Here is an 18,925-nt window from a genome sequence, read left to right as displayed (position 1 = left end):
CATAATTTTCAGTACATTCTGCAATTTTTTTAAAAATAAATATAATAAATATTATATACATTTTTTTCCTTTTTTTTACCTGAATTTTAGTGTACTTATCTGCAAGATTAATATTTTTAAAATATAAATAAGAGTCATGCATTTAGGGGTTAACAATTATTTATATTAAATATCATTACCGTCATCATTATCATCATTTGATGATAATGGATTTAATAGGACCTCCTCTGGATATAGGCTTTCTCCATAGATTGTTACAAGGGCGTAAGAAAGTGGCCTGTGTTCTTAGTATTTCACTGTGGAAGCTACTTTTCACACTGCCGAAGATACACGTGTGTCTTGTAGTTCAGGATAATTCAAAGAGAAGACAACGTATTATAATGAAAGTACGTTATTCCTTTACACAAGTCCGCCTTCATTTTTAATTCTTTCCAGAATTTCGTTTCGAAATATTACATTTAACTTTCCTTTCGTTCGCGACAGAAGCTAGCATTTATGTAAGTAGGCCAAAACTGAAATATTTAAATGAGATTAACAGAGCTCTGCTTAATCTGTTAAATGAATTATAGTCGGTTTTAATTTTATCTCGTCGGGTTTTTGTATTTTTCTGTTCAGCATCATTCAAAGCCGCTTCGTCGGTTGACCCAGATCTTGTGCAGCTGCGAGATGAACCGCTGGGATAGTATTGTCGGCATCGATTCGTGTTTCGCTACTCTTTTATATACATAGACTATTATTTATTACTCTACTTTCATCACGAACTACTTTTTCAATTTAATTATCATCATTTGTATCATCCATAGTAAATTCCCTGCCGTACAGAAGCCTGCTCTATAGATTTTTAATGAGAAAGTTTACAAGCGGCCAGCACCCAGCGCCTTCTGACTATCCTAACAAATCTACTTAAGCGGTAAAGACTAAGACATACAACTGTAGGCCTCAGGTTCGATTACAAAAATACAGCCTCATATAATTCATACTTTGTGCATTAATTATATAGGATTTTCACTGCATACTAACAAGTTTTCAAAGCGTACCATAATACCAAACTTCTCTAGTCAATCCGCCTGCCGAATGACGAAGCCTATGCCTTGCAGTGGGCGTTTATTAGCTGATACAACCTTTAAGGCAGTTGAAATAAAAAAAAAATATACAAGCCGAACAGTTACTAGTCTATATTTTTTTTACAAAACCTGACAATGGTCGTCCTTATTTATATATTTAATAATAAATACAGAAATCAAAAACACAAAATTTTTTTAAAAAAAGTTTTTTGGAATGCATTTAGATACAAAACATGTTATTTCTATTTTGTCGTGAGTAAATTTGACGATATTGCAAATACAATACAAAAAAAATTTTAGTAAACATATACGTATACACAAACACACATATATATTTATATATATATACTGATATTTACTACTTTTGGTAGTACTAAAGTATTTTTACTACTTTTAATATAAGGTATTATTTTCCTCAAAAACATTTAGTTTTCAATAACAAACAAAATTCATTTTATTGTAACACCATTCGAATGTCTACATTAAAAAAAAAAAATTCGTATCGGACCATTCTATTCAATCGTTCATAAATCATAATGCAATTTGCTTATCAAACATGCATACATCGATTTCGAAGATAATTATCGATTCTAGGAAAACTATTGTAAAGTTATTACGCAGATATCGGTAGATCTTGCTACCGCCACTATCTATATGTCGATGAACGATTCCTGTATGTGGGGGACACCAATTACGACTAGCTAATGACACATGCCGTCCCATGCGGTACTGTCGTGTTGTTTGTATAAACATACCCCGATATCCGCGATAAGGGTAGTGCGAATTCGATTAAATACACCCCATGGCGCCACTTCAGCTCTGTCAGCTTCAAACGTGTTGCAATTAGCGAAATATTATAACATTTTCGACTTTAACATCAACAAATAAAATTTAATTTTGAACGACGCATTCGATTTAATTTTAGGTGTTTTTGACAAAATGTTATAGAAGGACGACAATCGCAGAGGGGACGAATGATAGACATACAAAATATTATTGTTACAATTGACCGCCATTTTGTATTGTATTGATACAAAATGGCGGTCATGTCAAGAAAGATTTATTAAATTAAAATGATTGTACTGACTAGGTCTTGCGTTCTTTGATCTCGTGTTCGATTCTCGGAATACAATTATATATTTACACTTTTTGCAATAATTATTTACGATTGCCAATGCTTACAAAGAAGTTTCCAGAGGATAGAAACCGGTGTCTTTTGTGTACTGTAATACCACACCGCGATGGTCAAACCGCCTAACAAGCGTGGCGATCTGCTCATTAATATCTTTGATTTACCTGTCTTTCAATAGACTTCCATGGGCTGAAACGACAAAGAAAATTAATAATAAACAGGAATATAAAAATGAATAAAAATATATGGGTAATCTATTTAAAACAGTTTTATAATTATTAATAATACAATAAATCATTGTTAGACGTTCGCTGATCACTCTAGGGTGATGGGAAATTGGAGTGAAAACTAAAGTTGTCTGCTTACAATTGAGCTATATAGTTATTCACACCTTTATCAATAGTCACTGCACCTGCTACACACCACACAGGACACCTCGTTCTACACGACAGGACGTACTACATCACCACACAATTCGTATTGGGGGGGCGGCCTCCTGTTTAACCTCGAACGGCGTGGGCAAACCCGGATAGGATTCAGATCTCTCCTTGATTCGCCCTCTCACACTGCCTTCCCGACCAACAAATACATCAATTTCACAACTCACTTCTACTCAGGTAGAGCTGTCTTTTACTTGCGAATGTCATCAGGCATCTGATGTGCCCAAGCGTAAATTTTGATAAATTCCCTGAACTCAGTTCCGATGAAATTGTAAAAGCTCCCAAGCTAACAGCATCAACATCAACAGAGACGGAACAATGTCATACCTATGAAGTTTTATAGCTTTAACCAATCATGTTGTATATCAAAAATATGATGTCATAATAGAGGATGCAACGATTGTTAAATTTTGAAATGTCTATTTAACACGTTCACTGTGGCTTGAGGCCGATTCAGCCTCATGGTAAACTTTGCACTGGTGCGGCGCGTAAAACTCGTGTTTTCTCTCTAGTGCGGTGGCTGTTTACACTCAACCGTATGAGATATGACAAAGACAAATATAGCTTTCTTTATGTCTGCGAAGCATTGACTCAATATTGTAAAAAAATATTGATGAACATGAGGCAGAAAAGGCCTCAACCGCACTACTAGGAAGTTCAGCTTGAGGCTGATTCGACCTCAGCCGCACCAGCTGGAAGTTCTTCAAAATTAGGCCCGCAGTGAACGTGTTAAAAAAATCTGATGATTGGTTAAATTTTTAGTGTACTAAAAAAATTCTCTAAAACTTTCGTACTATAAGTTCAGGAATTATTATTTCCATATAGATGAAAATAACGAAGTATAAGTAAGTTACCAAAAGTGGGTTGAAGGAGGTAAAATTAATGCACCATTAGGCGTGGTCAATGAGATCAAAGGGGCCGCAAATGAGGCTCTTACGTGAGTTTGAGGCAGTATCGACGTAAAAGCTTACAATAAGCACCGTCGTTGCTTTCAGCAGGTGCGCTATATCAGATCAAAACCGAAATTCGATTAGTGACAAATCACTTTTCGTGAATGGTTCTCTAGGGCGAAGCCACGTAACACGTGATAATTGTGGGGTGAAGTTGTTGCAGGCTTTCTTTGTTCCATTTAAAAATAAATTCCGCCAGTCACGAGGAGAATTGAAAAAAACGTTTCGCAGGCGATTTATTATAAAATACCTTAGTCATTAATATTTACGGAAGTATTCTTTTAGCTTAAATTACTTACTTACTCCGCTGGCTCAGTGACCCAAAGTGGGTCTTGGCCTCCGAAGCGAGAGACTTCCACTTTCCTCTATCTTGCGCCATCGTCTGCCATTGGTTGACATTCAATTCGCGCAAGTCTGCCTCAACGCGATCGATCCAGCGATACCTGGGTCTACCCACTGGTCTTCGACCCCTCGGTTTTTCCAGGTACGCAACCTTCACGCTCCGATCCGATCCCATTCGCTCCAAGTGACCAAGCCAGCGGATTCGTTGAGCTTTATATTCGCCACTGATATTTGGCTGTGCTACTAAAGTCTCAATTTCGACATTCTTTCGGAGCCTCCAAGATCCGTCTTGATTTTTCGCTGGTCCCATGATCTTCCGCATTATTTTGCGTTCCGTCACTAGCAGTTATTGTTCTTTTTTCAAAGTTAGCGTCCAAGCTTCACAGCCATACATCAATTATACATACATTATTATAATTTTTATTAATAATTATTATTATTAAAAATACATTAGCTTAAATTAAACACATTTTTGTTTTAAAATTGTAATCTTATAATATATGATTAAGGCTTAACAAGAAGGTTTGCAACCAATGTGTGTTGCAAGTGATGAATTACGTCACTGAAAAATGATCTTTCTCTTTAGACCAGAGTGGAATTAAAAGGAGATACGTTTGGCACAGTTATAATGTCAGAAGGCAGGCAGTACAAAGTAGAACTTATCAAGTAGAACAGATAGAAGCCATGTACATATAGTTGTGGAATGGAGCCAACGCAACAGCAAGAAATGCGTAACACTTCCATCCATATGGTAGACATACGATTTTTAAAGAGCATCTAAAAGCGCAGATTTAGTCTATGTCCACTAGTGGACTACATACCACTGAAATTATGATTAATAAGGATTTATAATTATAGTCTATTGAATATTTAAATTATCCATGTCCTATAAATAAATGAAATAATAAATGAAAACTTAAAAAATGCAAAATACAAAATATCTTTATTGAAGTTCGCATTTATTATTTTTTGGTATATAGACAGTGCGCTTGGAACTTTGAAAGCCTAATTTTAACTTGAATAATACCATTTATGATACCATAAAAGATTCTAAATGTGAATTATTGTCTAATTCAATGTTTTCATGTCTCATGGGTGACCACGAGTGTCGTTCTGCATTTGGGATTTCCGAAAAGAAATAGTGCAGCAGACTATTTAGTCAGAACAAAAGCAGGGATAAAAACAAAGGATCGGGTTAACGAAAATTGTAAATAAAGAGAACATGTAAATATATGTGAAACCAAACACAAATTTAATGATGAATGTAGGCGAGGTAAGAAAGATAGGAAGAGGATCAAAATGTAAAGAAATGAAAGATTTCGTGAAGGATGGATTTGTGAAGAAAGAAAGAGAAGAGGCATTTTCCTCGTAAAACAAAGCAGTAGAAATAAAAAATACAAAAAAATATATACGCATTATAACGGCTCTGCTCAAAACAAAGCTGGGACAGCGAGTATAAAAAAAAAATCTATGTTTTACGACTTGTAACAGCATTTCACTTATTTAACTGTAACGATTTAGTTTTAGCAATCCTCAAGTACAATGATACATTACAAATAAACCTACTATTTCTAATGTTCAACTACCATTGCCGCCGCAAGTGTACCGATCGTGAATTATTGCACTATAATTGTTCAATGTACGGGCCGCGTGTTTGTAAAAGCCAATTAAAGTGCGGTAAGCAAACGCAGACCGCAATAGCTAATGATCAAAGCAATTATTAATGGGTGTGCGAAACTAGAAATATGTGTTGATGGGAAATATTGCTCGTTTTTATTCATCCTCTATTTAATTCCTTAGGTTTACATTATAACCATCATTCTCTACATGTCTGTTGTAATTACAAGGCAAAAATCTTCACCAAAGATATCTATAGCGGGATATAATCATCAAGCTTAGCAGGCTGAAAGGTGATCGCAGTGTGGTAGATTATCTTGCGCAGAGGATGCTGCTACATATCCTTTAGAACAGTGATTCCCAAAGTGGTCTATATCGACCCCTGGGGGTCTATGACAACCTGCAAGGGGTCTACGTCAGCGAAAAAAAATTTGGGGGTCTATGAAATAAAAATGGGGGTCCACAGAATGGACATCATTAGCCGAGGAGATTTAAGATTAACCCTTACAAAATTAACGCCAAAGGTTGATAATTTATTATTAAAGCATCAGGTTCATTCTTCTCACTTCAAAATTTTATTTTGAGTAGTATTTAAATTCAATTAATAAATGTATAAATTAACATGTGTTTTTACTTTAAGTTTTTAACACTAAACTTCATTACAGTTAGAAATTTATAAGAAATCAATATCAGGTAAGTAGGGGGTCTACCCAACACAGAAAAAACATGGCAAGGGGTCTACGACACTAAAAAGTTTGGGGAACTCTGCTCTAGAAACTTGTTAATTGGGCGTTGCAAAAAAACATATAAATCATAAGACCGTATCCCGGTAATCGAACTGAAGACCTATGATCGCAAGCCCCGGTCATCTACCACTGGGTTACCATTGTTCTGTTTAAATTAATCAACTTCCTCGAAGAAAACTTTTAGCCTACTCAATGTATCGTCATTTCATCACAATCATCATTCTTCAGCCACGCGAATTCCATTACTAGATATATGCCTCCCGCATAGAAATCTTAGCAAGTCTGTTCACTATATAGGTGGACAAAATATACTGCACTTGCTGGCCTGTGGCTTCGAGTCCACAAACTAAAGAGTATCACACCACCCTGGTGAAAGAAAAGTGTCGTCATATCTTTGTCAATCATTGTCCAAAAATTATTAAAGAGGTAGTAAGTAAAATTTAAACGCAAGAAAGAAGAAATAGACTCTATACGTAGCATTAACGGGTTAAAAATCATTTATCCTATGGAGGCAACAATGTAAGGTTTTTTACAAACATTGCGAACATATATTCTTTGACCGTAGGTCAGAAAGAATAGATTTCCATAGTTCCGCTACCCGAGTAAGCGGGCGTTCAAGCCGTATATATGGAGATTTATTCGACAACTTCAATAGAGTGATTTAGACGGAACATTTGTTATGGTTTGCGACGTTGAAAGTACACGCTTTTTATCTTTTTATTGTCGAAGTGAAAACACTTCTGAATACATTCTGATGAGACTATAAAGGAAGTTACAAACATACTTTTTGCTGCGATACAATGTGAGTATTCATGTGTGTATTCATATACAAAATATCTTTATTAAAGTAGGTATAACGTGTGCCTTTTAAATCGACGATTATTTTAGCATTAGAAATAGTAATCTGACACCAGCCAGTAACAGTAAACTTTTAATTTGACAATTTTTTAATATTGTAAAACATCATTAAAGTAAGCTAGAGTTTTATTTTTTGCTTCAAAATAATCTATTAAGCATTTTTTAAGTAAAAATAAGTCTACCATATATCCAAATGTACCCTGGAAAGATATTCATTCAAGCAGGCACCTATATTCGCTTTTGAATCGAGGACAATTTTAACATTATAAGTACTAAGCTACCACTGGCTTTGAACGCTGATCTGTTAAGAAGAGTCAAGAACAGCTGCTCCTTTTAATTTAACAATTTGTCATGTGTACATTATAATATCAATTATGTTAATGGGTCAACAAACCAAGTTCTATACATTTCGATCAACTAAAAACTCTTGAATGCAATAATAAGATTCATTTAATAATTTCCTTTTAGTTTTATATATAACTAAGAAATGGAAAGTCTGAGATATCTAGTGGAACCTTACTATACTCTTTTATAATATACAGTTGATTTTTGTAAAAGCTTTAAACATTAAATATACATTTTTCAATTTGATAAACTTATTAATATGAGATATATGACATGAATTTATTTTTTCTATTGGAATACGACGTCTCAATAAGTTTTGGCAGAAATTTCTACAGGTAAAGATGATCGACAATTATTAATTTTTATATTTACAATTTCGAATTTAAACAAACTTTTTTACTATTATAATATTTATCATTATAAATTTAAGATAACATTACGTTATTTTTTATTTCTGAAACCTTTCAATTTTAGGATACGTTGTAACATAAATTTGATTAGAAATTGTACTGTGATATAAAAGTAAACCTACTGTGATATTTTGGGATCATAGAAGACGTAAGAAAGGTGATGTAAAGAAGAAGTCTAGTAAGCCGGAGAAGAAATATGAGATATTGTGTAGAATAGAGGAATATATAACTGAGATAGTGAGGGGAAAAATGAGAACATAAAAAATGTAAGTGAAAAAATTATTGAGATATATCTTTGGGAGAGACCTGAAATGAACTATTCATTTAGCCATTTTAAAACTTTTACACTTATAAATAATGGTGTACAAATCAAATGAAACGACATAAAGTTCAGTTATGCAGATACAACAATTAGAAAAATTATTGAAATGTATCTTTGGGAGAGACCTGAAATGATCTATTCATTTAGCCATTTAAAAACTTTTGCACTTATAAATAATGATGTACAAATCAAATGAAACCACATAAAGTTCAGTTATGCAGATACAACAATTAGAAATGCTAGTATATCACTATTTCGACTGTATCAAAGCATTCGCGTCCACTAATGAAAGGCCGTCAATCAGTCCACTTGTCTGTCTGTCGCTCAGTTCGAATTAGTGACAACAGCGAAGCCCGAATCCCTGTTAATGATCTTGTCTATATCGTGTACGCTGTTCGCAGCGATTTTAACGTACGCAAACCGAACATTCGCTACAATTTTGAACTTTAACCATTTGAAATTAAGTTCAATATAGATTGTTAACGAAAATGCTGAATCGCAACTCTTGGCTTTTATTGTGCGGTGATTATAATACGAAATAATTGATTACGTGTTTACTTCGTAACTTCGATTGTGATAAATATATGTTGATTTTAATACTCTGTTAGTGTTCCGTTAGTACCTTGTTTGTTTATTCCTCTACATTCTCTCTTATGAAACACCTGTGATACCTATAACTTCGACTCCTACTTAAGAGCTTGGCAACGTGAAAACACAGGTATTATGAAAAAATTATGAATACCAAGAAAAGTTTTATGTTCATAAAAGAGACCGGAAACGGAAGAACGAAAATTAAAAATCTGAGACAGAAAGATGGACAGGAGTGCAGATATCGGAGACTGAAGTCAAAAAACCTGTGATCTGGGATAAGAGATCGAAGGATTGGGGCTTCAGATCGGAAACCAGAGATCAGAGACCAAATACCTGGAGATCTAAAAAATTAAAATTAAAATCTGTGACTTTTTACCATGTTCGTAGCATTAAACCTAAATTTTCTGGAGAAAAAAAGTCTACCAATTGTATTTATTGCTTATCAATTGTATTTAATATATATTAAATATATACTCGTACTGAAATAGTATACAGAGCTTGGGTAAGCCCCTAACTAGGAGGACCAAAGACATAGTCAAGGTCTCAGGACGTCACAGCTGCCAGCTGCACAAGACGAGTCATCGAGGCGATCTTTGGCGAAAGCCCATGCTTTGACCTGAGCGTCTATCAGCCGATATGTTGATCCTGATGTGGTCAGCGATATATATGAAAGGAGTTAATATTATAAGAATAATAAAAGAGACCAGAAACGGAAGACTAAAGAAGGAAAACCGAAGACCGAATGATTTGAATAAATCTGAGATGGAAGATCAAAAGGTAAAAATTTGGAATTAAAAGACCGGAAACCAAAGACTGGAAGTCATAATACACAAAGGTTTGTTTTCTAGAGAAGAAATAGATCTGACAATTGTATTTTTAATGTAACTAGAAATAAATCTTATTAAACTAAAATTTGTTAAATAAGTAATATAATTCGTACATTTCATAGTCCTGTTTAAATACACGAAGGCAAAATTAATAATCGAAAGGGTAATTAAATTCTAATATTATAAATCTTCCTATCCTGGTCTTTCACTGTGCGAGGAACAAACCAAACACCCGTTATGTTATTTTAATGACGGCGCCTAAACAACCGCGAACTGCTCCATAATTAACTTGAAAGCAATAACTCAGGTTTAATTATTAACAAACATTAAAATTTTATTTGTTATTTAGAGTTGAGAGTAGTAATAAAATTGATACGAATTTTCAACCATAACTTATAACTTATAACCATATATTATAGTTTTTTTTTTTTAAATAGATATTAGATTAAAAAATTACAAAAAGTAACTTAACTTTTTATTGTATTGCAAAGAATCTTATTCTGCTTATTTTCAGACGAAAGACGCCCATTGCAACGCATGGGCGTTCCACAAAGATTTACGATAACTGTTCCTGCGTGGCCAGCATCTAGCTACTTCTCGCGATCATAACTATGTCGCCAGTCTACCAAGTCAGGGGTCTACCGAAGTAGCGTCTACCTGCTCGTGGTCAGCAGTCAAGAACCTTTTGTTAACTAACTATCCTAAGTATTAGTTTAACATTAAATATTCTTCTTTCCATTCTATGGTAACAAGTTTCTAATGTTTTAATATCTTTGTTTGTGCAACTCCATGTCTATCGTCGCTAGATCATGCTTGGTAGAGTACTCTTCTATTTAATTTGATTAATAAATACAGATATATTATTACAGCTCCACTAAACTAATACTGCCAGGCTATTATTACACCGATAGTGCCAAACACAGAGAGATTCTGTGTTTGGCACTAATCGGTGTAACATAACTCTTGAAGATGCCCCGTGGAGAGGTGAAACACGTGTTGAGTAATTTGGCGGTGGCGGCTGTGTGATTCGCATTGTTTGCCGCATACGCATTTATCAGCGGGTTAGCGGGCGGTGGACTTTGTTGCACGACTACCACTGCATGTGCGGAAGTGGCTAAATATTGGTCCTATTCTTACTAAGGATGGACTTCCGCGAGGTAACGCCTGATTCCATTAAATTTTATTCTTTCTTATTTTCAGCCGATTGACGTCTACTACAAGACATAACCTTTTTAATTTTGTCTATATCTTAAATCATAAGCATTGGTTCGTTAATTTTTTCTTCCTCTTTTCAGCTAATTTCCGCAACCTTAATTTTGCAAACCGTTAATAACTGGTGTTATACTAAAAAGACATATTGAATGAAAATAAATAAAAAAATAATAATAATTAAAAATTAATAATGAAAATCAAAAATAAAAAAAGAAATAGTGAAGGATGAAAGAGAGAGCGAGAAAATAAACATACAAAATAAAAAAAAAACATATTTATAATAATAGCCCTGTCTTAAAAATAAGATAGATGAACTAAAAATAACAAAAGAGAAACGAAGTCATTTAAAATATATAGAAATGGCTTATGTTTATTATAATATAGAATGGTTGACCGTTGTGACTCTACTCAGACTAATATTGAGTTGTAAAACAAACTCCATCTCTGTAGTTTCTTTGACAGAGCTTTCATTGTCATATCGATTTCATCAAAGAAATATTCTCTACCATATCTAATGGGATGAATCTTATTAACGTAAATATATTCCACATTTACGCAATTTAGCCTCCAAAACAATCGAGTTAAATGTATTTTAATTAATTAGATATTGTTAATATGATTATACAAATGATAAAATTATTTATAATTAATTAACTAAATTAATTTTCGATTAGCGATTTAAATTATATTATTTATTACGTGATCATTGCAGTGATTAATTACGCTTCTATTTTTCTAATGTTCCATATCTAAGGCTCTGTTTGTATATTTCTTTATAACACTTTTTAGTTGAGAGATATAAGCTGTACATATTTTTTCAATATCATTTTAATCTACTGCTACTAATACTAATATGAACCTCCATTTAGTGTTAACCATATTACTTAATTTTTATGTAATACATAATCTTATTTTCGGTCAATGAACGCCCACGACAAGGCCTAAACCTTCCTAAAGATATATATGATAACTTATGAACTTAGACTATGTCGCCGGTCAACATAGTAAAAAGCCTACCCATGCCACGTCTACCGGCCCGTGCAACATATGTGTGCCTTATCACCCGGCTGTCCTGTGTCTGGAAGAATTCGCTCTTTGAGTTGGAAATGGAAACAAAAATAGAAAAAGACAACACCCTAAGTAAGAAAAGGACCAATATACAGCTACTTCCGCCAATGCAGTAGTAGTCGTGCAATAAAGTGCACCGCCCGCCAGACCATTGATAAATGCGCAAACCAAAGTGCTTACTTTCTAGTGCCAAACACAGAGTGCCAAACACGGACTCTGTGTTTGGCACTAATCGGTGTAACATTACTCCTGAAGATGCCCGATGGAAGGGTAATACACGTGTTGAGCGATTTAACGGTGGTAGTTGTGTAATTCGCATTATTTGCCGCATGCGCATTTATCAGCGGGCTGGCGGGCGGTGCACTTTATTGCACGACTACTACTGCATTGCCGGAAGTAGCTATATATTGGTCCTTTTCTTACTTAGGATGGACTTTCGCAAAATAATGCCTGAATCTATTAGATAGGTAACATCCCCTCCCTAATGGGCGACGACCAACTGCGCTATTGAACCGGACCTGCGCAGCCTTAACTATGTCATAGGTTCCCCTAGAGGGGGTCTAACCATGTCGCTTCAATAAGCTCGTGGTCGCCATTTAGGAACCTTTCGATTTCAGCGGCCAATGGTTGCACGAGCGATGCGAAATAGTATGAAAAATAGTTATTAATTTTGAACATAGCACTAGCTTTATTATTTCCTGGCATGAGTCTTCAAATTTCGCTTGTTATTTGTTCATTACCGTGATTTTTACATGATATATCGATTCTAATATTTTTCTACCCAAAACCTTTATACATAGTTTTGGTTATTGCTTCGTTATTTATATTTATGTAAATAAGGCTCCAGTAAGCATACGTCACACAAATTACGACTTTTAAGTCATTTCATTTACTGTAATTTTTAATTTCATTTATAAAACTAATTTCTCTTTTAATATTTAAACATAAGGTTACCGAATTACCATACGAAATGTCATAGAACTTAACGCTATTTCAAAGAAATTCCGCCAATCTTGTTACGTGACGAGTAATTAAGAACATTTTCCCAATAACATTCAAAACCAGTTTAATTGAGTAGATCAAATAATATAAAACCAGTTTAATCCGGTTTTACGTGTTAATATTTTATATGACTTGTGAAATATCTTGATTTCTTGTATTTAATTTTTTGGAAATTTTAATATTGAAACCATTCAGAGGTTAACGCTTGGGTTTTTGGTGTGAGATCGAATCAGGAATCAAGATAGAGAAGAAGACAGACAGACAGACCATAATCGCAGAACAGATGTCCTCATGGGCCTTAGAAGAGTTAGTTGAGACTACGAATAGGTAAGTCTTTACAAGCTTGACTAGATGCAGCCGCTCTGAACCGATCGTATTGGGAATCTGTGATGGAGGCTTATATCTAGCAGTAGACGACTTGCAGCTGAAATTATGATGATATAAACGTAAATCTGCTAGTATATTGTGTATATAATTGCTTTTCACCTGAGACATGTGAACAACAGAACAAGGTATGAACATAGGTGTTTAGCCGTCTGACAGTTGGTTATTGTTCGAACTGTATTAATATAACAAGAATAAATAGAATAAAAGAATGAATAAAGACGAAAAAGTTCGACGATGTATGGAAGTATGGTAAGGAATGAGAGATATTTTAAAGTAAATTAGAGGAAAAAATGAAAGACGGAAGGACGGAAGATTAGTATGAAAATTGAAAACTAAATTAGAACAAAAACAATAAACGATACTGATAAAATAGCTGTGATAAAAATGTAAATTAAATGCGATATAGATAGTACGAATATAAACAGGAATTAAAAATAATTAAACTGTTAAACTAATGTATGAAAACTAATGAATAAAAAAATAATAAAAGTAAAATGATTGAACTCTGCAGGATTAGGAAAGGGAGGCGATGTATAAAATGAAAGTTCGGAAAGGGATAGAAGATATTGAGAAGAACGAAAGATGAGTATGGAAATAAAAAAGGTATAATTACTATGTAAATAAAGACTGCATGTCCATGGAAGTTTTCTTTTCTAAATAGTGGGGCCACACACTTTTTGTGGACCTCTCATTCCTCGCTGCCGTGTATGGTGCAGAGAATTTACAATTCGTGTAAACTTATTATTTCATTCTTTTATTTCACTTTTTCCTTTCATGCTTCACAATCTCTTATTTCTATATATATATATATAAAGAATTAAAATGTTTGCTTTACGTCTCCTATCCATATAGACAGATAATATTTTAACATGCTCAGCAATTGATATTCGTAAATTTTTAAATGTGATATAAATATAACTGCAGGTGTTCCAACGGAACCAGATATAATTTAAAAGTGGGCTGTTATAAAAAAAAAACTTAGAAACCTCGGTGTATACCAGTTTATTTAATGGTATTCCATTCATTCATATACGGAATAGATAATCTTGAACAATTATTTTACATATAAAAATATTTTTCATCATTAAGATGCTGCTCGTAAACTGTAATAAACGTGAATGGACAGCTTTATTATTTTTATAAGGAAACAAAAACATCGCAGTAGCGATAATAAAATTTTAAAATGCAAATATAGCGTACATCTCGACACGTTATCGAATAAAAAAGACGACGGGGAGTAATAAAAACACCAATAACGTTTAGAGAAAGCCTTATTGAAATCCTACACTGCTTGCTTGTGAACATGTATACAATATATTTATTATACTGTATATTCCATATGGAAATATTTTAAAGACTAATTTAAAAGAGATATGGGACCTTAATATACAGACATATTAAGTAATCGCGGAAGACGCAAAAGGTTTTTGACTTTTACCGTCACTTAAAAATACGGTGACAATTAAAAAAAAAAAAAACTTTTGTCAATCAGAAAAGGACGGCAACTATTAAGTCGATACTAATGGAACTCGATCAAAACGAATTTTAATTTTACTTTACATCTTACATTACTTTTCATCACCGCAAAAGTTACATCAACTGTTAGTTCGCAAACCTTTGCGCAGGTCAAACCAGGCCAGAACCACGCTCAATGCTACAGTAAAATACATTTAAAAACTTTTAAGTTAAACGGTTTTTTGATACCCATATTGTGGTGGTTGTGGAAAAATATGTACCAAGTCCGCCATATTGGAACGGCATCCATCTTGAATTTTAAATTTTGACATAATCATCGTGTTTTACTAGTGTAGCCCTTTCATTTGATACCCACATTGAGGGGGTTAAGGAAAAATACGTAATCCGTCATTTTGTATCGGCGGCCATCTTAGATTTATAATGTTATTGATTTTATTATATTGTATTGTCATCTAAATTAAATGTGTCTACCAAATTTCAGATCAATCTGACAACGGGAAGGTGCTTAAATTTAAATTTTTAATTTTGATCCAAATAAATTCTGTACGGGTCGAACTAAATAAAACCGTTTAATAAGCAATACACACTGCGGAAGACCGGCACAGGTAACGTAATATATAACGCGAGAAACTTTTCAAAAAAAGATTCACATTCCTCAGTAGTAAAGAACATGGCACAAGACGAAGGTAAAGATATAATTCTTCAAGTAGACAGCCAGGTAATTTCTATGATAGAAGTAACATATTACGTCATTATATATCATCATAGGCACAAAAGATTTATTAGTAATGAAGTTCAGTTTAAAATTGTAAAGCAGTTGTCATCATCATTTTAGCTGTAAAAGGTCCACAGCTAGGTTTACTCCATGACATCAAGCCTTATTTAACGCGACCAGCAATTATATAAGAAGAGTCCAAACTGATAATTAATAATATCAAATAGAACTTGTAGATGGAGGAAGTACGGCGATGTATAATAAAAGATCGGAAGGAGAAGAATGATTAACTTCCGATAATTTAAAAAGTTCTTCCAACAAAAACTACTAGAAAGTAGTAAATTCCTTAATCTGGAAAAAGACGAGAGGTTGTTTTTATTAATCACTGTAATATTTTTATACATCAAAGTCTTATAAATGTTTAATTAAGTCATTTCCGTGATCTAAACAACACAATTAATCGAAAAGTTTAATCTTTTTTTTAATTATAAATAAATTTAAATTAATATGATGTTTTATTATGCGCATGCATAGGAACTTATTTCCAATGGAGGCTTAATAATTACCTTTAATGTTATAAATGCGCTATCGACTTGTTGATTATTTAAATCGATTGCTTACTGAACAGTCAATATCGACAACCTTACAAAATATATACAGGGTGTTCGGTTAAAGATTTAAAATTAAAAAAAAAGTTTTAAGGTTATTTAATTACACTGAAATATGTTACAGTAATTTATTTTTGCTTCTAAATTCGTCAGGCGATATTTACTTCTGGTAGTATAAAGTCTGCAGAGTCAGATAGTATAATAGAAAGTATAATAGTATAAAGTATATATATATATATATATATATATATATATATATATACATATATATAAATATGACGCTTTTCATGTAACCAACCACCCTGTACATTCAAGAGTAATATCATAAATATATACGATAGAAATCTACAAGTTCATATTTAGAATGCGCACATTTTGAATTCTTTACTCCATTTTTTTTAAAAGGCAAAAGTACCTGTGAACATTATGCCACGGTAAAATTGATTAAATTTAAATCTCATTAAAACTTTTACGTTTGACTCATTTAGATTTGTGTCATTATAAGGTTGTTCAACTGGGTGGTAACATAAATTTTTGGATCTCATGGAACGAGATTTTCTAATTTACCTTGTTGGCTTATTGAACAGTATTATTATAATTGGCCTAAAACAACACATGCTGCTGAAAAAAACCTATTGTTTGTAACGCCCGAGCTTTCGGATCACTGAAGACTTTACTCTGTTAGTTAAATAAACGATTATCTAGAACTGTGTTGCATTTAAAGTGTGTAGTCATCATCAAAATTTACGTTCTTTATTCTTCTTTTTTTACTATAAGGTTTCAGCCTTCGGTCCTGCGCCGTTCCTCATCAAGCAACCTTCCGCGACAGCCATCTAGACTGTCATCTAGAGGGGGCCCACCCACACTGCCTCCACTGCCTCGTGGTCATCACATGAGAACCTTTCGACAGGCTGCACGAGCGATGTGCATCGCCCGCTGCAACTTCAGACAAGTAATTCTTCGAACTACTTCGTAAAGTTATGTTCATGATGTCAAAATTACCGTCACCGTAAACACTACTTGGACAATTTCTTCTGCATATATATATACTAGCTGATCCCGCAAACGTTGTTTTGCAAAAAAAATTAAAGTTTTTAATTAACAAATGTAAGATAAGGGTTGATCGTAGAGGGGTGAAAATTTAGGGTTTTATGTAATGTATGCTGTATAATAAAAATAAAAACCAAAAAAATTGTCTAAAAAATTAAAAATAAAATTTAGGGGTGGACGACCCTTATCATTTAGGGGTATGGAAAATAGATAGTAGCCGATTCTCAGACATACTGAATACGTATGTAAAATTTGGTAAAAACCGGTCAAGCCGTTAAGGAGGAGTTCAAGTTCGAACACCGCGTCGTATATATTATTTCTAGGATATATAATAATACCTAACTTATAATAAGCCCGAGAAGATGGAATGTAAGTCATAGAGACAGTAAATGCTGTGAACGACGGAATATAAAAATTATTAAGAAACTGATTATAATTTTTTTATTTATTATAATTCAAATCCTTAAATTCCATATCATGGTTGAACATGTTTATGCATTTATAAATTTTTTATAACGACTTTTATTCATCGTTATATTGTTATAAAAAAAAATTATAACAAAATGGTGATGTACCACCATTTTATTATAATTAACTAAATTAAAATCACAATTAATTAATATATACTCTTGTTTCGATAAAACGTTGCCAGTTTTGTCATTAATTTTTTTAATATGTTTGTTTTTACGTTCTCTTGTTTATTTTTATGTTGCGTTAAAATTTGTTTATTTAATTATAGTAAAATTTATTTAAAATTAAAGTTTAGTAAATTATTAATAAACGTTACGTTATGTGCATCCTGTCAAAAAAAAAATTAGTTTTAATTTAGCTCCTTGATTAAAAAGGTTGCTTACCCCTAATATATATTATTAATAACAATAATATAAATAAAAATCAATATCAATCCATCAATGCTATTATATGCGAGGTAAATTTTCAATTATCGACCGCCAAGAGCATAAAATTATTGCGCTATTAGTACTTTTGAAAAGTAGGGGATGATAGTAGAAACGTGATAATTTAGGATTGTATATATTTATATTGCCATGACTAATAAAAATAAAAATTTTTTTTGAAATAAAAATGTCGTGATGATCCACTGTTACTTCACTTAGGGTTTTGATATATGCACAAAAATCGATTAATTCGTTTCACAATAGTGTAGCAACTAACACAATATATATATATATATATATATATATATATATATATTGTGTTAGTTGCTGTATATATATATATATATATATATATATATATATATTGCTAAGTAAGCTAAACACAAAACTTGGAAACGGCTTGATGAATTCAAATATTAATATGAGAATTTTTACATAAATATAAGGCATTAGAATGTTTCCTGTGGAGACAAAAACATAACATTACAACAGTTAAAAGTAGAAACAACATTTTTCACTTTCCACAGACACCTAAAGCACCTGTCCTTTCTAGTAATAAATGTATGTTATGTTGTAACCAAAAAAAAAACTATCATTTACCTCAACTATAACATTTGAAAATACAATTAAACCATTATAAAATTATTAGGCTCAATAAACTCTTATAAACGTAAAGTTTATTTCAATTTTAAGGCGACAAGGCTAGCCTGACAAACCGCCTCGCAACAGATAGGCTATAAATTGTCCGCGTGAGAACCTCAAAGCATTCACATTGATTTTTTTGTGTGGTTTAGTGTACATCATTTACTAAATGAAAATATGACTTGACATGTATTTTGGGTTATAAATAGCATTTTATTGCAATCG

This window comes from Battus philenor, unplaced genomic scaffold (assembly GCF_028537555.1).
Source record: "Battus philenor isolate CCGP_79_NKW_IND1 unplaced genomic scaffold, ilBatPhil1.0.hap1 SCAF_17, whole genome shotgun sequence".
NCBI lineage: Eukaryota > Metazoa > Arthropoda > Insecta > Lepidoptera > Papilionidae > Battus > Battus philenor.
This window is presented reverse-complemented; position numbering follows the sequence as displayed.